Here is a 24,673-nt window from a genome sequence, read left to right as displayed (position 1 = left end):
TGATGACTCTTCTCTATATTTGGAATACCTTTAAAAGCAAAAAAAAMCAACAACAACAAAAAGCCAACAACAACAAGAGAGAGAAAGCTAAGTTATGCACCTGAAAAAAAAAAATGTGGAGATACCAGATGCAGAAACTCTTACTTTCCCTTATAGCAGAGAAGACCTTTTAAGCAGTGCTGCTTTCTCTGTGATGTCATTCTCATGTGTTAACAGTCCACTGATTATCACCATATGTCAGTACTGTGTGCTTTTCCTTACTGTGCATTTTGAACAGACGGGTTTGCTTTACAGCAGGTGTGTGCCTCTACTTTTTTCAATATCTTTTCCCATGCCTCACCCAATTCAGGCAGAAGGTGATCAGTTCAACATCTTTCACCAACTTTTGCTCCACACCCTCTCATGTGAGGAACTTCCAATTCCCTTGCGGAGTCTTAAGGAAAAGTACATCAGCTGAATGCAGATTCCCCCTTGAATAGTAATCATCCACCTTTCCTTCTTCACAGGAAGTTGGTAATTTTATTCCCTTTCATGGAGGTCCACATTTGCCACCAGTGGCAGCACTGTGTAACCTAGTGAAGGCATTGCATTTGCTCTTCCAGTAGTATTTTAGGAGCTAAGATCACTGCAAAATCACACACAATAAATACCGCACACTTCCTATGTTGTAACAAATATTATATCTGTATTTCTAAGCTCGCATGTAACTGTTCAATTTTGTGACTTCCATTGTGATACAAACACTTTTCTTTTAGAGGTCCTAAAGTCATTCCTTTTAGAATAATGACTACTCTCAACCAGGATGACYGTTTGCCTCATTTTGATAGTTATTCTTTTCCTAAGTTCTCCTTCCTACGTCTCCCTCAACATTGTTAATAAAGCTCCTTTTTCCATGGATTTCAATATTATTTAGGACACTGAAAGAAATCCACAGGACTAAGGAAGCACCAAGTAAAGCATGAAGAYGGGACTGTTGTTCTGTGGAGCTGACATTTTCCAGATGGTAGAGAAAATGAAACACATGTTTGTGCTAAATAGGACTAGTCTGGTCACCTGTTACAGCAGCATCAACTACGTGCAGGCAAAATGAGTGGGTCTTAACCTAGCATCTGAATGCTTTATCCATAGATTTCTCAGCAATGACTGAGGAAAACGTTCTTTGACTTTTTTGTTGTTGTTGCTTTTGGTTTTTTTGTTGTTGTTGGTTTTGTTTTTGTTTTTGTTTTTTTTTAAATCCTGTTTCTCTGTACCTTTTCTGTTGMTAGAAATAATCAGTACTTAAAATTTTTAAATTAACAACAGGTAGGCTAACACAGTCAGAGGGTGAGATTTAGCACCTTGAACAGCTCCAGGAAGAAAATATGTCCCTTTGAAATCTAGGGGATTAGTCAACATAATGGCAATGCCKGAGCATTGTCTGTTTTCCAGGAGGTGTCTGAACATGTTGAGTGCTGAGATCCCTAGGTACTGACATTTTAAATCACATTAACCAAAGTCTAATTTAAGRGAATTAATCAGTGCAGTTTAGAAATAGCAAAGGAACTCAGAGGAGCATCCAGCCTACTGGGTTTCCAGAGGGGTAGTCTAAACACATACACCTTTAGTAGAGCAGCAGGATGCACAAAGAATCCTGSTTTAATTGTGAAAAAGTCTGAGTTTTTTCAGGTCTATAATCTTCAAGTCTCAATGACTATGTTTCAAGTTCTACTTGAACCTGAACCATGATTTTCTTCTCATTAGTCCTGACATGCCTTTACATGTGCCATATCCTTAGACTTCCTATTAAAAGGAGCATGACTAAGCATATTTCCTCAATAGATTTCAACCGGAAAACAATTTTTATTCCATTAACATGACTTAGGAAATTCAGGTCTGTGATATATTATCCTTAGGGCAACTCCAGTGCTATATTCACACTCAATCTGGTAACCGGGGCAGAACAGCAATCCAGACTAACAATTTACAGTCTTGATAAGTTCAGACACCTTCAGTTCAAGTATCAGCTGTGTGGATGAATGTACTTCAATATCAGATAAGCAAGTTCAGAAATTCTGCTACTGTTAGTGCTGACATAAACCACCATGAACCTTGACACACACAAACTAAACAGTAAATGTGCTTGGAACACACTGACAGATCATGTTTTAAATGAGTCAAAAGGCATTTAAAAAGTGTTTGACCAAAATGAAATTAAGAAATAAGACTCAGACCAAAATACCACAGTAGAATACTGGGAACCTTTTGAGCACTTCAATAGGCTTTAAGTCTGCTACTAAGCAGCTAGTAGCYAAGATTAATAAAAAGGTGGGAAAAGTGATCACAATCATTTATTTAGCAGTGCTTTCTTGGAGTAAATTAGTTTGTTTTATCATTTAATAACAGAACAAATTTCCAAGCTTTATGCAGTTTTTTAGTTTTATGTATTTCTTGCAATGTTGTTATTTACCTTTTTTTTGCTGTATTTTTTACATACATTTTACTACATTTTTTTACTATGACACTTTGTTTTGTTTTGTTTTTCAGACAATAGGAGTTGAGTTCCAGTTTGGTTCTACAGAAGTGGACCCTCTTTCCCGGGTATTCCAAATTATATTATTATTCTGAATGATATAATAATTTATGTAGTTATAATACACGTACATTCTGATAATAGTTTATGTATTTATAATACATGTACACTCATGCAAATATTATTTATCTATAACATTATATTTCTAATGTATTTATATTAGAATAAACTATATTTTATATATGGATTATAACTTACAATAATTATTTAAGCAGGTAATTGGCAATAACTAGTTGCCAATCAAAATTAGTGTTACCCTGTTCAACTGACAAGAGCTTCATTTAGCAACTGTTCTAATTGTTGCTTCTCATCATTTAAACAGTTTTTTCCTGGTGTGCTTGGTGTAGTTCAACTAAACAAATTCAAAACTGCAGGCCTTTTCACTGGTTTCACATTTTGCTTTTCTTTTTTTCAATTGCATATTCTAGAGCAAAGAGTTAGTACGAAAATCTATTAAAATCTCTGAATACTATTTCTAGTAAGTGTTTAACTTAGTTCACTGCTGCAGTAATATCCAKTCACCCCAAAACTACAATTCTGCATCTCTCCTGCCCCAAGTATGCCCCACAAATGTCCAGGAAAGACAGACACCTTAAACAAGCTACTCTCAGATCAGTGCAGGCGAGCTTTTGCTRAACTAAGTGTTTATTATCTTGTCAAAGCATTCAGCTGGTAGGTTTAATATTTTCACTCACTGGCCTAAAGGCGACAAGATGACCACAAGGATGAGGTTGCTTACACAGGCTCTCATGACAAACTCTTGTATAGCACCTTACTTAAAACGTGAATTAAAACAATACTTGGCCTGTTTGATGGAAACCATGATCRCACGACTGATTGTGAGCACATAATTCATGTTATTGATATATTTGAGGAGTGACCTGAAAAGAATTACACACAATTTGGGAGAATAAAAAGAGCTGGGAGATTTCCTGTATTTTTGGGGTTTAGCTCAGTGACTGTCAAACTTGAAAATGTTCTCACCAACCAGGTCAGCTAGAAAATGGATAGGACCAGTCAAGATTACTGATTCTAAAGGTCTGTTCAACTGTTATTTTCTTAAGCACTGATTTTTTCTTTCTTGATATTTTAAAAAMATCTTGAGGACAATCGTACTCAGTAAAATTACACTTACATTGGCCCCCTGCCTTGCATCCAATATTGCACGCCCCTAGAAGAATGAAAAAAACATGGCTTTACCTGATAATATTGTCACTAATTTCAGTAATTCTTACTGAAAGAACCTTGTTGTCCATAAATTATATTTTCAAAGGTTTTTTTTCAGATGGCCTCTACTGGACTCCTTTTCCAGGAGAATACCCAGTTATCTTACTATCCACAAAAAATTTTGTCGTTTGCAGCAGGTTGCTACAAGGAACTCCATTGCTTTGCTACACACTCTGTGAAAAACAATGTTCTTTTGTTTGTTTTACATTTAAACCCATATTCAACTTCATATGCCATTTTATTGACCATCTTTCATTTTAGTACACTATTTTCCCATACAAACATAATAGCCAGCATACTTTCTTACCTAGAGATACACACTTCTTTTCCAGTTCACTGGTAAATCTACAGTTCAGTCCCTGAAAAACTGTAGGGGTGACCTGTGAAAGCTGGCCATTTATTCTGGCATAGTTTTATTTATTATTTATTTGTTTTTCAGCCAACCTCTCTTTAAGGATCTGTATCTTCCTTAAACAGTCAAATACTTAGTGGTAAGGGATCTTGTCAAATGACTTCTGGAAATGAATTATTTCTACTCAACACGGGTAAGGCCACACCTGGAGTCCCGTGCCTAGTTCTGGGTTCTCCAACACAAGAGATGGCTGGGACTTTTCAGCTTGGAGAAGATTTAWGGGAGATCTCATCACTGTGTATAAATAACTGAGGGAAGAGTACAAAGAGCATGGGGCCAGGCTCTTTTTGGTAGTGCCCAGTTATAGGTCAAAATGAATTGGCACTAACTGGAACATGGGAGGATCCCTCCGAAAATAAGGAGACACTTTTTCCTGTGAAGGCGACTGGAGCAGACTRCCCAGAGAAGTTGTGGGATCACTTGCTCTGGAGCTCTGGAGCTCTGGAGCTATTAAAAAACCATCTCAGCCTATTCCTGACAACCCAGCTCCTGGTGAGAGGGGCATTGCCAGATGTGACTCTGTGATACCAACCAAACGTTCTGTATTTTCATACTTAGATAGAAAATGAAGTTTCTGCTAAAACCTCCAACAGATTTCAGATGAGGTATTGTCTCTTCATCTGAAGCTATTTCATGATGAAGAAAAGATTTGTTAAACTGATTTGAGCCCATGRTTCCTAAGATTTGTAGAAAACTTTCTTAGAAGGGCCACAGCAATGTATCTTGTAAAGCAACTATTTCACATGTTAGTGCCTTCCCAAAAGAATTCCACAAGGTCTCCAAATAGCCAGGTTAATTGTTTACACAAAGGATTTAACTGCCCCCTTTACTGCTCCCTCCTCCTCCCACTCCCAAAAAGCCCACTCAAACCAGTATGCTCTTTATTATAAAATACAMTAAGAAAATTAATAATGAAAACCAAACTCTAAACACCCCTAAAACTATATATTAGAAAACAAACCACATTTTATTTTGCCAGCTGACATCCCTCTTTCCTCCTTTTATTACACATTATGTATACAAACTTGGTATGATTTAAAATGATCTAAGTTTCACTTGCAGTTCCAGAATACTAAGTGAACAAATCTCTAGAGGAGGTATGAACTGAACATCTGCAAACTGTTGCAAAAATAGCCTGTACTAGAAAGAGCTCTGAAATTTTTAAGTTAAGGTAAGCTGGTAGTTTGCATGGGCTTGTAAAACTTGAACAAAATCCAAATCAGCAGTGCAGTCAAAATTACAATGCTGTACAGAAATCTATGTTTGAAGATAAGCATYTAATAAAAAGATTGGTTCTGAAGGTTTGGTTTGCCTTATTTAGTCAGGTCAAACAATCCCGTTAATGAGATTACATGGAGGAAGGAAAAATGGGCATGAATAAGGTGAAGGAGTTTGGCTGGACCATGTAGAAGGATTTTGTAATACGCAGTTCTCTATTTCCTACTTTTTATATGTTTTAGTCAAGGTATAAACAYCTGTGACTCTTGAAAGAAAGCTGCAGTAAGTCAGTCTCTGTAAGCAGAGAAGCTGAATGAGTCTCAGTGACAATTTGCTTTAGATAATGCAAGACAGCTGTTTACAAAACACTACCTAGACAAATATTCCATTTTCAAATACAACCTAAATGCCTTTACCATTTTTTTAAGGCCACAAGAATACAATCCTTGATTTACTCCGAARTATTCAATTTTATCTCTCTAGTCTTTGTTCTCTAAAAGATGGGAGTCCCTTGTTGCAGCTCCAGTCCCTTCAATTACTTTTATATGAGTTTCTATATTAAAGCATTTGCTATACAACACTGACCTATCTTCCCATTCTAAACACAATTAAAACTATTTCAAACTCTGTAAATATTAACTGGGAATGAAAGATGACCTCTGAACAGCAACCACTGCCACAAATTTGAAAAGGAGAATTTTCAAAAAGTAATTTTGAACCCTTTGAGAAAAATTATTAACTTTTATTAATTTTATTAAATTAATAAAAATTATTAAAATTATTACTTTCCCCCACCCTCGACATTCAAGTGAAACTGGACATGAGTAAAGGTCACAGAAACACATATCCAGAGACAATCTGCCTTATCAAGTATCAACAGAATATCAACTCAGCTGGGGATAACCTTCTGTTTCCAAAAAGGGGGTTCACAGCAGAAAGACCTGAACTAATCACAGAGCATGAAATGTTCTATGAGCAATAAWCAGACAGTTGAGCTACCTTCTTCACATTTATGTTAGATACCCAAAACAGATGTGTGTTTTAGATGTGCTTACCAATCAAGCAATAGAAAGTATTGTAGGAATAAGCTAAGAAAAAAACCTCAATTTTTTACTTCTATTCCAAAAGATGAATAAGTCTTGGCCATCCTTGCAGCATTTTTTCTAGATTGCAATAGGATTATGGGCATAAACAGATATTTGAATTCCATAGCTCATTCCAAGGATGGTAACAGACATGTACATGGGCATGTCTCAGCCACCTGGGTTAAATTTTCAGTCTTGAAGCACAAAGCACAAGARTCCTTAGAGTGCTTCAGCACTTCTCTCCCTCTTGTTCTGTTGGTAGAGAGCATACAGTAAACCAAGCTGGTTACAGTAAACCAAGCCATTCTTGTTTGCTCCAAAAGAACTTATCCTCAAAGGACCTACCTGCCATGTAAAGTTAACATGGAGAAACTATTGTTCAACTATTGTTTCATCAACACCCTAGGAAATTACTACTCTGCAACATTCTACTGAAGCTCACATTTCACGGATAAAAATTATCTTTGAGGATGCTGCCTCTACCTTCAGACTGATTAGGCAGTGAGACGAGGAAAATACACCCCTGGTTGCCATCTTCAAAGGCCTACTTGGCTAGAGTATGTAGCAGACAAAACAAACTTTTCCTTCCACCTGCTCTTTTCTAGATGCACAAATCATAGAGGGCAGAATCTGATATAGACCTCCAGAAATTAAAGCACCAGGCTACTTCTACTAAAAGATGATCTCATACACATGCAAATCAGCAAGGATCCTGGCTTTCAGTGTTTTCAGATTACATTGTGTTCATGGATAAATACCACTTTGTTTATCATAGTGAGTATTATGAAAAACTATGATGAGCTGAATGCTGAGTTTCATGCCAAAGGTAATAAGGTGTCCTTTCTACTACAGCAGTATAATATTTCAAATAACAACTGAGAAAAATCCTGGTCTATTTTGCAGAGAAAGTCATCTCAAAGAGAAAATGGATGCATGAGTGAAGCCTGTGTGATTCAGCACCTTCCCTTTTTTCCAATTTGGGCCTTGAACTGGGAAGTCTGTTTTATGTGTAGTTGCTTTTCCAGCTGTTGAAAACCTTTTTCTTGAAATATTTTTCCCTCCACCTCCAAAGTACTGAGCCACTCTAAACATTTAATATTACTTTTTTTTTTTTCTCTAGCACAAATGCTTGCTGCAGAAATCATTTTTAATCCACTCATGAAGCCAGGTGTGAAAGTCAAAGGAAACTCAGCACAGCCAAATGATCCCATTAACTGKCAGTAACCTTTATACCTCATAGAAGCTAATTTAAACCAAAGGCCACAAGTCCTTAACCTAAGTTTCCCTAGAGCAACACATAGCTTCTTCTAACTACTAAAGAGAGAAATGGGCTAAAGGTAGAGGAAATAATAAAGGCAAGTGGTATAATTGTTAACATGCGCAGAAAGGACAGACAGAAGTAGACTATATGTGGTAATTGTACTCAGAGGACAAATATTAGTGACAGTACTGATCAGGAATCACTGAATTAATTTACCTGATTTTTCTAAGATGAATAAAAGCATTCTTTAGCAAGTCTTCACCAGGGATGGATGAAGAACAATACTGCAAACCTGATTCAGATTTTTAGAATTGCACCAAAATTATTTTTTCCTCAAGAAAAGGGTTGGATTGGGGATTTTAAAAATAACAATTATATACTATATGGTAGCATAACAAAAACAAATCAGACCCAGATATCATCCAAAAGCTTGTCTGAAATTTCTTAGAAGTAACGAATTCACAAAGGGCTTGTAARCCCATGGAGACTATTGGAATTGACTTGTGATGAGTTAAGTTGTYTGCAATGAAATGAGGATCCACAGGTCTGCCTCTTAAAAAGAATGTGGCAGCCAGTTCACTTTACTCCTCATTTCTGTTTGCTTCTAAGAAAGCGAAGTTTTGTATCCAGCTGCACATTCCCAAGAAAATGGAGATCAATATAATGGTTTTTACTTTTCTTTTCCTACGGCTTGCCTAGCACATAACGAAAAAGGGCATTTTTCCAAATACTGACCATAAATGCAGTGTTTGTACATAATAAGTTTCTCATTTCATTTTTTTTTTAAAGAAAAAAAAAGAGAAAATAAAATGAGTTTCAAAATACAAACTGAAACAATCCCAAACAAACAAAATCCAAACCCCAGGAGATAATGTAAGAGAAATATGTGAATAGTTTGGTCTTGCCTTTCAGAACCTGGATGGAAATTAGAGTAGAGCCTGGCTCATAATCAGAACACCCACTTGACAAAAGAGGTTTACAACAGCCAAACAATCCACTTAACAGCAAGAGGCATGTTGTAAAAGAGGACCTTATGTTATGTGACAGCCAAACTTTTCAGGAAAACATCTTTTAAACAAGGGCACATGCTGCAGAGGATTCCCATATATCTTCTCTAAGAGGGTAAACTACTATTAAAGCTATTAAAACAGTTTTAATTTAAAATATTAACATGCATTTCCCAGAGCATAATTTATTTCATTTTTGATATATAAAAGATGAAACACATTGCAATCATTCACCATATGAATTTGTTTATGACAAGGTATATGCAMTCTCGGTACCATAACCAGGCAAGTACAGAGAGAAGCAAACTGTGTTAAGAGATACTGATTATTATGTCACATGCTCTGCAGAGAGGCTTCTCTTTCTTCGAGTAAATTGCAACAAAGATTATTTGTAAAGCTGATACTGAAAGAAGTCCTATGAGCTAATTAAAACTGATGTGACCTCCTGCCAGGCTCTCCATTAAAACAGTGGAAAAAAACAAGTAGTCTTCAAGGATTTGGTTCAACAGTTCTACAGTAAGACCTCCATTAAAAAACATTCTACCCCAAATCAGACATTAACCCTGTATTTCACTTCTTCTTTAAAACAAAATGTGTTAATTCTCATTTCTGTGCAAATATAACATTAATTTGCAGTTCATACCTCACATTTTCAGTTCTTCTGAGCTAACATGAAAATGTCTGCTTATTACCATTTATTCCAATTAGCTTTGGAAGAGTAGAAGGAAAATAGAGTCTTTCTTCTTTCATATTCTGACATTTGCTATTATTTCCTTAGATGAAAAATAATGATGTTCCTGGTAAAATCCCTGCACAAATGTCACTGCAGGCAATAACCAGACATAAAGAATTATTATTACCAGCCATTAGCTGTCATTGAGATTAGCTTCAGAGCTAAATACCTTGTAGAGATGGTAATAAAAAAGGCATTTTTTTAATATATTTTACAGCAGCTATCTAACCACTGCAGGTTATAAAGCACTTGAATAATTTACTATACAAAGGCATACAAAAAAATCGAATTTTTTACCAGAATAGCAGTTCCTGCTTAGTGAACTTTTAATAACAAGTATTTTCAGCATCCAGGGGAACTCAACAGACATACCAGATAAAATGCCAGTGGTATGCCTCTCTACACTTTAGTTACAGATATTTAAAGTATCAGTCTTAACTCTTTCTCTAAATTTTAATTCCATATTAATCTTGCACTGTTACTCTTTAAATAGTTCTTTAGCATMAGTTGAAACCACTGAGGATCCACACTGCATAGTCCACATCATACCATGCAGTTTCTGATGGAGCTGTGGGTAAGGCATTCTCTCCACATTYGTGGGCAAGTCTGGAAGCCACAACAACCCAAGGAGATCAGTGTTTCTGCTCAATTCTTTGACGTACTCCAGTTTGTGCAGTGCTGCAACCACTGCACAAACTCCTAATCCAGGTATTTAGCTACTAAGGATTTCCACAGTGGAATGTGCAGGCAGGATAGGAGAGAGATTTAGAATATTGAGACATTCAGACACCTAAGATTATTGTGGAGAGCAGCAAGRCATCTTTCTTTCTCCTCCGCCTATTTCTGTCAAGAATGCAAAATTTGCTAACAGTTGGATTATTTCCAATTCCAGATTACTCTTTCCTTCAGRTTACTGTTGTGTAGAGCATGAAAACCAAATCTTTTTAGGTAGGTTTCTTGAAAAGTTTAATTATAAATGACAGTAATATAGACATTTAGGAATGAAGCCTACATTTTATTTGGAGTAACAGCAAGGCAGGGCGTGGGCAAAYCCATTAGAAGGAGATATTTTAGATTAGTATTTTCAAAATGAAAGGCAGAAATAAAGAAATGCAAAATACAAATTAAAGCCTTTTGATTCCAAAACAAGCAAATAATCCAAACAACTAAAGCAGAGACACCCCCATTAAATTTCTGTGCAACAGAGATCTTCAATTACAAAGCTCACATGGGACTGGTAGAGTAATTTGTTAGAAACTTAAAACTGGCAGTTACCCTTCTGATATTTTTTCTGATGGAATTTTTTAGGGTTTTGGGTTTTTTTTTTCCCCCAAAATGTTATGAGATACAAACATTCTTCTTTCACTTACTCATAAAAACAAAATACCACAAATTCTATGGGTAGACAAGCAAACTTCTTTTGCATTTATTTGGTCTGTGTTTGGGTTTTTAAATTTATTTGTGCACACATTAACAACTGTACACTATTTTTTTCTACAAATAAAGATAYAGTCAACTTTTGTGAGCAGTGTTTCCATTTAATCAGTTTTCTCCTTTGTGATTACAGACTGCTTTCAAAAACAGGTGGTGAGCGCAATCTAAGATAACAACTTTAGAATATTCATTCAAGGTTCAGTCAGGCAAGACCAGTACTTCTATAGGAAATACTTTATTATTATGATTATGCTAATTTAAAATTATTCCATCAGGAGAGGAAATGCCTGCTTGCATGGTTTGTGTTTTAATTTTTCCCTCTCAACAGAAATGAAAAATTTTGTTTTTCAGATACAGAATTTGACTGTCTTCAGTGAAAGGTTCTAACATTTTCTCTGCCATAGCCAAAAGCAGTCACTTAAGAGACAGTAACAGTCCAAGTATAAGCCTATTTTCATCTCATCATTGATTCAGATCTTTGAATCTGTGCCTTCTTATGGCTTAATTATGCACATTTAGAAGAAATATGGAATTCTCTCTCCTTTTAATTGTTGTTTAATTGCTTTAATTGTTGCTGTAATTTGAAAATCTTCAGTACTTGGATTTAAAGAGATAATAACTAGCTTTTCCTATTCATGTATTCTCCATTCATGCTTTCATCAGCTTCATCAGACTCTCAGGYAAATGAGAAGTACAATCTACCACTCCCCAACTCCTCAACAAAAAAAGGTAATAAAAAAGCCCACACAAAACAAACCAACCAAAATATGTTACCAGTGCTTTTCTCAGTAGCTGATAGGTTCTAAATTGCCTTTTTTTTTTTCATTCCTTATCTGTATGCCTCATTTAACAGTTACATTGAAGAACATTTACTTCTTCAAAGAATAAAACCAAAAGCTCTAACAATCAAAATTCCTCTTTCAGGAAGGTGCCAGCATCACAAATCAGTTGTTGTGCACAAATAGCCACAAGGTATACTGCCTCAAAACCTTCCAAGGAAAGTGACTTAARGAATATGTTTGTCCTATTTTACAGTAATAGCTGTAAAATACCACTATCCAAGGTGTCCTTTTCCTCAAGTATTTTCCTCTGGAGATATAATTTAAACCATAAAAGCCCAGATTTTGACTTGTTTCTACCCTTCATGCATGACTTTTTAACGTTTTTCTTCCTGCCACTTTTTGTTTTACTCATTTCACCTTACTCCTTATAATTGTAAGAAACAAAGACAAAAATTTTAAGAAGCAAAGACAAAAAWTGTAAGAAGCAAAGACAAAAGGAGTTGAGCTTTCCTGAGTTCCTCCACTGTTTCTCTTAACATGTACTTGGCTGCATGTCAGCTGTTCCCCTGACAACCACCAGAGAGAACACACAGGGAATGTCTCCTCTGTTTCTGGAGATCCAAGGATGGGTACACAGCTCAAGCACAAAGAGATGAAGAATTGTTGAAGGACACTTTTATGTACATCACAGCTCCCAGTCATGGATACAAGTTTTTAGTTGGAGACAAAAGAAGGATGCAGTCAGAAGGAGAATAGACACTAGGRTGAATAAAGAGTTTTCCTTTCAAATTGTGCTTTCTCACTCAGCTGGAGAAAAAAATCATAATTAATATAAAGAGCTAGCTCCCTGAAAATCTTTTCTACTACTTAGCTTTTGGACACCTCTATTTATGAAATGAAACATTGTCTTTAGTTGCACTAAGAAATATGCTAAGATGCTAAGTATTTTATGATGTCTGTATTTTTTGATTATTCTAAAAACTGAAGAGGAAAGTYACACATTTCAGATGCCCTGATATTATTCCAAGGACTTTTCTTTTGTTATTCCATTTGCCTTCCAAACCAAAACTGCCAGCTGAGTGTGACACTGCCATCTAACAAATACTCTTCATATAAAGAGTATTCCTTAGAAAAACCTACAAAAGCAGACACACAGACACACAGACACACAGACACACAGACACACACACACACACACACACACACATCCACAAGGGATTGCTGCAAGGCTGTGCTTGTTTATGTGAGAAAGATGGGTATATAAATATGCTGCACACAATTCTGAGAGCATAAACTGCTTAGGCATTAGCCACAAGAACTGGCAGATGCTAGTTTGTGTGTTTGACTGGCCCTGCAGAGTGGTCAGGCAGAATGAGGTTGCAGAGGCATCCCCTACAAGAATGTTTTGCAGCTCCTGGCCAGCTGAAAGCACAGGTGGCTTCCAGTCTGGGACTACACAGTGCACCACAGCATGTTCCTCACTTTGGAAAAACATAGTTACATTAGGAGAAGAACATAATGAATACACCAGGAGCACTTACAGATAATTTCCAGTGGCTTCTGCCAGTTCCAAGAAAACAGAGTTAATGCTATGGACTCRTATACCTAAGTCTTCATTTCCTCATCAAGCATTTGCTGAACTCATTATGCTAGGAAATAACATGGTGTTAACCCGTAACCTTAAACATTTTCATTAGTGCAAAATTTTAGTTACATTTACCAGTATTATGTGTAAGTGTAAAAMCAAATCATACTTTTTAATCAAGAATCAAACACCTTTGCAGGGCAATTTTTTGCTCTGTAGGAAATGTATTGTTGACRTACAAAGGGTAGAACTTCACTGGAAAGATGAGTACTTTATACTTATCCAAGCGATCAATTAAGCAATGTAAAATATACTTGTTTCTTTATGAAGATTAAATATCAGCATTGTTTATTTTTAAAKCTATTGTACATTTAAACATGCATAAATACAACTTCTGGATAAAGTAATTGAAATTCTCTGAACTATCAATGGAAAATTATTTTTTTCCCAAGCACTGTGGGGTTCCATGCATAAAAGAAATTCCATAAATCAGTGTTTTAAATCTCTCTTTCTGTATGCTTAGTGTCAAAGCAGATATATGAGGATGGCCAAACAGCAGAAATTACTGAAAACAGAGAATGTGTAAATGATAGACTAGGAAATGCTGTATGCTTTTTTCTTTACTTGTATATTAATCACACATTTATGAAGGAACCATATTATAGGTAAGAATGAACAAAACTCTCTAATGATTTTCTCTGTTTGTATTGTCCCAAATGATCACACCAATATAGTAATTACTAGTTATTACAGAACTCTTCGAAGTGTAGTGTATCATTTTGTATACAGCCTTGCTCTTGTTTAATTGCATGTAAAATATATCTTCATATCAATGCCAATTTTCTCCTCTCTCATGGAATATAAATTCTTTTCTTATTTTTTACATTTTTAATTTAGATACTCTCAGCATTGCTAATGAGAATACTTATCCCGTTCCTGAAAGTTTCATTACTTGAGAAAAGAACTGAAGCTGATGAGTGAACATGCCATGTTGTCCTTTTCCTTATTTGGACAGGAATAGTCATCATCCAGCCACGAAGGGCGAATACTGTTTTCCATAGTGAGACAAATACTTTGCCAACAAATACTTCTTTACATTCACTAAGAATTATATGCCCTCTGAGACTTTAATTCCTCTGATTTCTCTGTGCTAGAGACAGTTCAAGCAGCAGTTCCTAAAACAAGATTCTCTCACTTTCCACTATCCTTTTTTGTTTAAAATTACTTGCTACCACTCATATGAAGAAGAAATATTCTATTTTCTGGATTTCCATCCACTTACATTTGGTCCTGCCTCAAATTTACAGATAATTGTTTTTGATAAACTTTAGGAAAAATTATATTAATTTATACATATAGCCCACCTTGAGAACACAAAATTAAGATCTCAGTGGGCATTTTGWCAGGATTTAGGACTAACTAGAGAAGAAAGAGACAATGTTTCAATTGTTAATCTTAATTGTAGACAAAATAGAGATAATACCTTTGCACTATTATTTTCAAATTTTTAATTTTTTTTTCTTGAAGAATGTGAGATATTTTGACCAATTTATTTATTATTATATCACAATATCAGCTCATTGATTTCAAATTCTTAGCTACACTGAGCAGATGATAGAACTGCTCAGATTCTATTGTAGAACAAAGTGAAGACTCTGCCCTGGAGACTAAGTGCCATCACAACAGATATAGTTCCTCTGCTTGCTGATCTAAAAAGCATGTGATTTAAACTTTACTTAATTTTAGTTTTCACAAATCCATTCCCTGACCTACRTACACTTGCAAGCAAAACATAAAACAGTACTTAGGAAKTGGYCTTCTACAAAGGGATTACAGCAGTGAGAAGGCAAAAGCAACAGCTGTCAGGTACTGTGACCTTGCAAAGCATTTGACACTGTTGCACACAACATCCTCATTTCTAAAATAGAGAGGCAAGCAACTTGCTATCCGAGTTGAGAGCAGTGGTGAGCGGTGCTCCTCAGCAGTCAGTATTGGCAGCAGCTGTTTACAACAGCTTCATTGAACAGTGGGACAAGGGCAGAAGGCTTTGGGGAGACCTTGGGGCAGCATTCCAGTACCTAAAAGGGCTTACAAGACAGCTCAAAAGGGACTTTAAACAAGGGCATCAGCTGTTTACAAGGCCAGGCTGGAGGGGTTCCCTGGTCTAGCAGTAGATTCCCTGTCCACAGCAGGGGCATTGGAACTAGGTGATCTTTATGCTCTCTTCCAACACAAGCCATTTCATGATTCAGTTCTTTCTCAGTCAGTCACCTATCTGATCATACAGATAATGTATTTTCTATAACAGAATRCTATAAATAGAAAAATGTTGGAAATTATATACTTCAAATGGTTGGTAGGATATGGAAAACAATTCAGATTTTCCTTTCCCTGAAGGGGAGGTAAGAATGATGATAAAGGAAAGCTCCTCCAGCTTCCTCCTTTGAGAGACCCTCTTGCAACTGGCATAATTCTGGTATTTCTCATTTAATAGCCTTGGTGATCATCTAATTCTTTTAAATTGCTGAGAAAATGGAAGCATTAAGATATGGACATGGTTGGTATCATTGTATTCCATTTCAATTATTTCCCTAAATATTTAATTTCCTTGAATGTTTCTTTCTTCCTGGCTCACCCTCCTCCACAACAGGGAAGAATTCAAGCATGAGTAGATGACTGTAGCACAAAGATTCAAATTTTTTTATGAAACAGAACTAGTACAAKCATGAAAATATTTGTGTACAAATATTTTTGTACTAGCTCTTAACATACCTAAACAGGACTGGTCAAAAACAGCCTATTGAAACTTCAAAGAAAAAGAAAAGTGCTTTAGAGTAAAGCTTTTCAGAATATTTACAAGTTCTTTGGCTGCTTGAGTTTGTTGCAAACCTATACCTTGTCAGGTGAAAGTTTTCAACGTGATTTGCGAAAAATAARAATGCAATCTTCAGTACCTTCTTATATCCAGGACACATTTGGAATTGGCTAGCTAATGGCTACTTAGCCACTTTGCACAGTTTATCCCATTTTCTGAAAATATGACTGTATCAACTTTAAAAATGTGCAAGAAAAAGTATTTCTTCTTAAAAAAAATAGAATAAATTTACTACTTCAAGGACAATTTTCCAAGTGAATGTGTGGAAATCTGASTGTTGTCTTTCAGACTCACTGAAATATTTATGTCACTCTGTAATGCCACCTCTAACAGCTGAAGTAAGAAATGTATTTTCAATGAGCTGTTCCAATTCTTGTACACACACTTCCACACACACACTTTGCTGAAGGGTTCCTGCCAGGCAGAGCTCCAGCATAGGAAAGTCCTCCCAAGGTATACTGCTGATTGCAACTATTGTAAATGAGTTACATCCAAAGACWCATTTCCGAGAGCATTTAACAGCTTCAATCCCTACAATATTACTATTCACTTGGAACTTACTCACACACCATAATTATGTGCTGACAGGRACTCTGCTGTTAGGCTATGAAATCTAGGCCAGCCAGCTTAGTGGTTTAGGTGTTACTCCTTAAAGATTTTCAGCTGAACCATGGAGGAAACACAACAATATCTGGGGTATTATTCATGTATTCATGTAGACCTATGTATTACTCTACTAAGACATCTTCTGAAGTATCTATTTGCTTGAAGCAAACTATAAAAAGCCTACTAATTTAATCATACATGCTAATTTCTGTAAACACACGAAGCAAGTTGAACCAAGGATAAAACAACCATTCAATCACTATGCATGCATCATATTGAATCCTTGATTTCTCCTGACAGCTTTTGTATATTTCCCTTGGCTGTTCCCTCACCAAAGTAAAAATACCTTGCTTCCAGTTCAAATTMTTCCTTTGTACAGAAAAACTCCCTGACAGTTTTCAGTGATGCCAAAGACATCCTCTATTTAGACTAGGCGGGAAAGTAGTGTTGTCAGTTGTCTCCTGGTTTGAGTTCTCTTCTGTTTTTGCASTCAAGTTTAGTGAAAAAGCTACAGTGCCAAGCTGTAGTTTTTCCACAGCTACACACCTGTCTTCCATGCTTAAGCCCAGGCAAATTCAACCTGATTGGCCTGGAATTATTTTTACCACCACATCAGAAAAAATCACACAGCAAACTCAGTCTGGTGTGCACCATGCTCATAAGATCAGGTATTTCCCAGTTCTCACATATGAAATTGTAGGTTACACACTACGCTACTGTTACACGCTAAAAACCACAAATTCTTACAGCACAAGGTGCTTTGTGAAAAATTCTCATTTTATAGGTCAAAGTGTTGTCTGCATTGAGCAGTACTACATAGTGAAGGGAGTGAAGCTGAGTTTGGCCACCACCCAGCAAACAGATCAAAAGCTGCATTTAGCCACTACTCAATAGTATTCAGGTGAAAGCTCAGACTTCATCCAGCAGATACAAGTTTTTCTTATTATACATGTTCCTTTATTATATGTTTTCCTTTTTTGAAGTGTCTCTCAGATCTACCAACATACATTTTAACTTCATGCAGACAAGAAAGATCTTGTCAGCTGAATTAAGAGTCCAGTATTTCAGGACAGAAGACTACAACCAAGATTGTTCASCTTTAACTGAAAGGGCACTCATGACGACAGAAGAATTTTCATATTGCGATGTATTTATGTTAAATCCAAAGGACACCACATTGCCTGTAAAATTAGTTAATGGACCTGTCCCATCAGCATGGTAGTTTAAATAAAACATCAGTTTATGATTTTATTTCATGTTTGACAGAAAATTTCCACAAGCCGTTTTCATCCTAGCATAAGAACTGATTTATGGTTTTGTCCAGGAAGGAATACCAGCAAAGCAAAGACTAGGAGATAAATCATCTTCATAATTTAGCTGCTTTTCTCAGCAGTTTTTTACCTTTATTTTTCACTGAACARTAACACTATTTAAGGCATACATTCAGCATCATCCAAACTAAAGAACATCCCATCTCAATATTAGCTTAAATTTCTATTGATATTTGAACTGCATCTAACAGCAGTGAATGTCTGAAAGCACAAAAGCTATCATTTTAAAATTCTACCAGACTCATGCATATTTTACATATTAGATAAATTGTTCTTTATATCCATAAGCAGTTGAAGGGATTTTGTTCTCTAGTTAAGAGATCATATATATGTCATTTTGTCACTGTCAGTGTCACCTAAGAATTGTAATCAAAGATGTCTGGATACATACATGACCCCTTCCATTTTAAAAGCATTAGAAATACCAAATCCACCTTCTCCTGCCAGAGGACACCTTAACAGTTTAGAGATGTCTGCAATATCATACATTCAGAGCACAAATGAGATTATTTAACTCAGTTTGGGCATCTGTATTTCAAGACAGAAAATTTAGAAAAAGATTCAGAACAAACTGAAAAATTAATTTAGGAAATACTTTGCTTCATGATAAACAATTTCAGAAACCTAGTTTAGTAAGGGAATTAAACAGATCGCTTAAATTCAGTTATAAATATCTACTTAAGTTTCAACATTAGAATGCTCTCTGAACTGACAAGTAAAACTGGAACAGTATCTGATACCTATAAACAAAAGCCTGGCCACTATGGATTGGAAATTACTGGAGAATATTCATTATTATTTTGTAACTCTTCTTGAATATTATAATTTGTTTACCTATGTAACATAATGAACAACTCAAACTTACTTTTAGAATTTGCTAACATTTTCATTAATATAACTTCAATAATGTCAAATTTTRTTAATTTTTCATAAGTAACTGGGAGTTCAAAACAAAAGGTTGTTATTAAATGGAACAATCACATTTGTTCTGCAAATTTTGAAATATGCTGAGAAATTGATTAAAAGTTTATAAACATTCAATTGTATTTGTTTCAGTTTTGATGGATCTGTATCTTCTCACAAGAAAAAAATATTAAAAAATAAAAGCACTGTTCAAAAATTCCCAAGCAATTGTTACCTCGACCCCCCAAAATGAAAACACATAGTGGTCTCTGGTGACAGGCATATTAAAAAAAAAAAAACAAACACTCAGAAGCAAAGATTATGTTTTCTTTCCTGCAAGCCAGGCAGAAAGAAGACTAATGATCAGCTCAGAAATTAGTCCCCTGTCTGAGCCATCCCACTGAACTCTACAGTGCTCACAATACAGAAAAGAATCCTCTACAGACAGAAACATCTTAGCACACTCAAGCATGCTTTACACCAGATTACCTCATGGCTGCACTCCAGAGCTAAAAGCCTTTGTTTTTCAGAGCATAACTGTGAGTACATCTGACTGACAGGCTTCGGATGTATTTTACCAAAACGTGTTCAAAATCCTTTGTGGTAGTCTGGCTTTGTCTCWGATGAGTGCTACAGAATTCATGGAGAAAGAAGAGGAAGTGTTGATGAGAAGGAATTGTCTTGGATGACCGATACTTTTAACAGCAAGAGGTAAATCTCTACCTGGAGCTGTGCCTCCAGAAGATGAAAACATTGTTCCAGGATTAACAGTCAGTCATTCCAGCTTCCGTCTAGATAACCAAGCTGGAATAGCCATAAAGTTTTCAGAAAGACTAAAACACAGGCTCTAGATACCTTACCTGAATTTTGATTTCATGCAAAATCCCCTCAACATAATCTTTTCTTTGAATTTTGTGCATTGCTATGAAAAATGAGGAAAATAGAGGAAAATGCAAAGCAAGGCTCTAAGATTCAAGATAGCCTGTTGTTGATGTTCTCAAAAAGTCTGCTTCTGAACTTCCTGAATGCTGCTTTCTGCTTCTGTAGCCACCTGGATGGCAAGCATGGAAATCCACAACTTTGGAGTCACCTGTGCCCATTATCACCATTGCTTTGCTCATCAGCATCTGCAGCATATAAACCTGAACAGGTTTTCAGACCATTGGTTAATTTAATCTATCAGTTACACAAAGTGACACCTATTCAGCTTAACAGCACCTTCTGCCCCAGCTCTCCACACTTTGCTTAAATAAAACATGAAATACAGGGCTGGTGTGCAKGTACAGTGTGCAGAGTGCCACTTCAACCATGTGATGGCAATGCACGTAATGAAACAAGAATTATAGTTAAGTTATTTAAAGTTATTGGTAGATGTTGTCAAGCACATTATTTACTGTTGTATCATTGCAGCATGAAAGGCTTAGCCTAACTCTGCATTAGCACTTGAAAAGGACAGCTTACTTCTTTTCAGCCTCTGTGCACTCCTCATAAATGYTATTTTTAGATGGCACTGATATTTACATTTACATTTGGTTTGGCCACAAGCGTCATCCTTGGTGGCAATTATTCAAAAATAAAATCAACATATTTGTGATGGACCATACCGCATAAATGAAGTATTTCATAATAGAACTAATATTTTACAGTTTTAAGATTTTGGATAATGTTTTCCCGAAAACTTTACAAAACCAAAAGGCTAATCTCTGTACTTAGCCTGGGAAARTCTCTGGTCACAAGCTGAGATCCAGCACAGACATCTGACCACAGTCTCACAAATTCAGAAATCTAGGCACACGGAACTTAGAATTGTTGATGCATTGTTAAGCTGTGACCTTGTGAGAATTTCTTAAGATGTGTCTTTAGTTAGACTACATAGTTATGCATCTTACAGATTAAAAACACTCCTWCCGTAGTGTTTACTGTGAAACACCACATATTCCTTATATGTAGTCAAGGCATTTTTTCCAAATGCTAGTGCTGAAGCTAGCATTCCCCTACATTCCTTTATTAAAGAAAGCCCTTAAACTACCATGAGGTTAATTCTGAAATAGCTCATTTAGATMCTTATGTATTATGTACCAAATTTATGTTTAGCTAACTTGAAAGACAMAATAAATGCATAAATTTTGGAGACAAATTTGTTTTAGAAGCTGGAGAACCCATTCCTTACTAACAGATGACTAATTATTAAGCCCTGTTRTTACTAGTTTCAGAGAACTAGGTGTTCACAGTTAATTATGAAGTGGATCAGAGCTTTGCTCTACCATTAAAACTGAATGCTTGTTCAGAGATTGTACTTGTTAAAAAGTGGTCAGTTTCACTAGTGGCAACATGTTCTACATTATTTTTTTCATGTTGAGTGTAATCTATTTAGATTGAACATGTGTAAATGACAATTCCCTACCATCAGTTTTATTCTTTTCCTCTGTAATTTTTATCCATTTTGCTAGAATATGCACAGATCAGTTTTAAGACAGAACATGAAAGCAAAAGTCTCAATTGGTACAAAGCAATGTAATGTCAAATACAGTGTAATCCTCCTGCTTCCTGATCTAGTGAGCATTACCAGGGAAAATGTGGTCACACATTTTATTCATCCCCAAATTCCTTCCTACATCTCTGGAGCAAATGTGAGGTATCCAGCTTGCTATGAATTACACTGCAGGTTCCAGTGCTACAGAGTGGATGGAGAACTGAAAAAATTAGGCTACTGTTTGACTACCAGCCAGCTTCCCCAAAAGTAAAAGAAGGTGCTGTACCATATGCAATGGATACTGTTATGAGGAAAGAGTTAACTTTTTCTAGATCTCTAACACTTGTATAGAAAGGTATAGAAAGGTAAAGATTACTCCTGAATCCTGTGAATATTGTATCCCTATTAACAGACAGTGTGTGTTAAASAGTTTAAACTTGTAAAAGAATGGCAAAAGAGTAAGAAATGGGATTGGCTTTTTTTTTTTTAAATCTGTGAAAAAATGTATCTTCTGTTTGCTACAGATTTAATTKTTTTGTTCTCTTTCAAAAAGGGCCAATGGTATTTTAAGCTGTGAATGTTACCACTTTATTAGCACATAATGATCAGATGTTGGAACTAATGTTACCAGTCANAGTGAAATCTGCCGGCAAGCGGCAATGGGGTGTGCTGTGAGCTGCTGGTGCCCCCGGCTAACCGGGAACCATCGACAGAGTGAGCATTTCTGATTAAAAAAAAAAAAAAAAAAAAAAAAAAAAAAAAAAAAAAAAAAAAAAAAAAAAAAAAAAAGAAAAAACAAACAACTGCAAACAAAAAACAAAACTGAAAAGCCATTCATTTAAAAAATAGCAGTTATTACTACTCAGCTTTTTAAGAAAAATCTTTGCATTTCAGTGAACAGCATCATCTGTTTCATACTGCATTTCCTCATTTCTAGATTAGTCATTCTTTGCAATTTTCAGGATCCACAAGGGTAATCAAGCAAAGCCCCTTTTCAGCTGATATTTCAAGTAAGTCTCAAGTCTTAGTCCATGAAATTTGTCAAATGTAGCATGCAACCTGACACTACTTACCAAAAAAAATCACAAATACAAATAGGCTAATTTAGCAAGTTTGTTATGCTTTCACAAACTATTTGTCTTTGTTCCAAACTATGTCATTCTGGAGAGTTTTCTGTATGTGTTATCAAAGTCAAAGTCTGCAAGAATGCTGAATTCATAGGGTGCATGCTCTTTCCTACAGCATTTAACAGACAGCACATTCCACTGATCTGTATCCCAAAAGGAARGAGGACAAAGGGAGCAGGAAAGGATATACTGCATAACATCCACTCCCATCTGAYATTTTAATAATTTGCTCTCAGAAATCCCACTAGTCCCCAAGTACTTTTTATCCCGCTTATTCTATACCTATAAATTATCTTGCAAAATATAAATGACCTTCTCTACAAGAAGTGAGAAGAAAATCAAAATAATTTTTCACATAGTTGGTAGCAGTTTTACCGATKAACATTTTAGTGTGCAAAGCCTACAATGTTCCTGAGCCATAAACTTAGTAGTGTTTTCACTGCATAGTTCAAGACAGATCTTGATAAAAATTAAAAGGTGCCTAAAATCAAAATGGAAAGTAAAACACATATTTTAAAAATTGAAGATGTCACATCACCTTAGGAGTTGTCCTATCTACTGCCCTAAATTAACTCCATCATTTTAAATTTTAAGTAAGGACCAGGATTTGACAGGCCCATAATGATATTTAGAGTTTAAGAATGGCAGCAGAGTACTCACATCACACAGAACAGAGATCCAACTTCTACAAGATGCCGACAGTTAAGAGAAATTAAGAGTCTGCTCTTGACAGGCTAGTATCCTCAATATATATTCTTGTTTCAGTGTCTATTTGAGTTTGAGTTACACTCTAACCTGATTGGGACAAATCCTCTGCCACACCATAACCTTTAATACTCACCAGGAACTAAAGGCACTTGTGGAATGCAGCAGTGTGCTGGGGACCTCCCTATGAATAGCTCAGAGTTAAGCAAACCGCCTTTACAAATGAAAGTACTTTTCCTTTGCATCTGCAATGCAAAGAAGATTAATTAATAATTCAGTCATCCCAGCCTAAAGGGCTTTTATTTTTTTTAAATTTATGTGGCATTTGTGACTGTCAAATTATTTTAGAGTAAGCAAAGCAGTCAAACATTTTCATTGCCAGTAAGCACTTTGCCACACCATTTTTGATTAGCTACTGATCTGAATGGGATAGGGTGGGTCTAATATATGGAAAACTTAAGGAAATGTTGGATTGAGAAGGCCTTTGGCATGATTCAAAGGAATAACTGATGAATCTCTAAAGAAAAACAAAAAGTGGGATTAGCCTGAAAAAAAACTTGTTACTAGGTAAATGATTCCGTCTCCTATTCACATTGCTTTAAAGTGATTGACTGAACCAAAAAGTTGTTTTGGGAAATATTCACATTCACTTATGTTCCCAGAACTTAACAATTCTTAATAAAAAGTTTTGGCCTGTGAAACTAAAATTTTGGCCTCTTGAATATTTTTTATCTTTTTGAATTTTTTTTTCTTATACATGTACCCCAAGCCTATTCTGGTTTATCCAATTGCATGTATGTGATATTTATTGCAGTGCATAAGGTAGGTTGTTACAGAACTTAGGTTGGATGTCAAATTCCAGTTAGATTTTCAAAGCTGTCAGGCTCCCTCAGAGCTTGGATCCAATCCTTGAGTAAAAAACACATTTACACTGCTATTTCATCATTTCATTTTGCACATGAAATGTCATAAATAATCTACCAAAAAGGAAAAAAAAATATTCTGTGCTCGATTTAATTTCTGCTTCCATTCCAACAAGTGACACACATGCAGGAGTGGWCAAGTGGAACCTCTGTCAAAATACAATTGCAACAAATGGTTAATTAATGCAGGTAAGAAAACACAATATTTATTATTACTCCTCTGCTGCATTCTTAACTTTCTGACTCCTGCTTGTACTGGCTTGCCTTCTTTTTGCCCATGGAGATTACATGCTCTTTTAACGTGAAGTGCAACACACACTACACCTTAAAAGCCACAGGAGCTTAGGGCAYGTGAACTGTTTTTCTACTATCAGCAGTAAGTACTGGCTGTGCTTCATATATTAAGAACTTACAATC

The 24,673-nt window shown here is 35.8% G+C and overlaps 1 protein-coding gene across 1 annotated transcript in view; it reads right to left on the bottom strand.

The window, feature by feature from the left end:
* ADAMTSL1 (ADAMTS like 1) overlaps positions 1 to 24,673 on the bottom strand; it is a 370,874-nt gene that overhangs the window by 320,705 nt on the left and 25,496 nt on the right. The window lies entirely within an intron of this gene.

The sequence above is a fragment of the Malurus melanocephalus genome, unplaced genomic scaffold (assembly GCF_030028575.1).
Source record: "Malurus melanocephalus ecotype Western Australia unplaced genomic scaffold, MMel_1.1 scaffold_198, whole genome shotgun sequence".
In the NCBI taxonomy this organism is placed as follows: domain Eukaryota; kingdom Metazoa; phylum Chordata; class Aves; order Passeriformes; family Maluridae; genus Malurus; species Malurus melanocephalus.
This window is presented reverse-complemented; position numbering and strand designations above follow the sequence as displayed.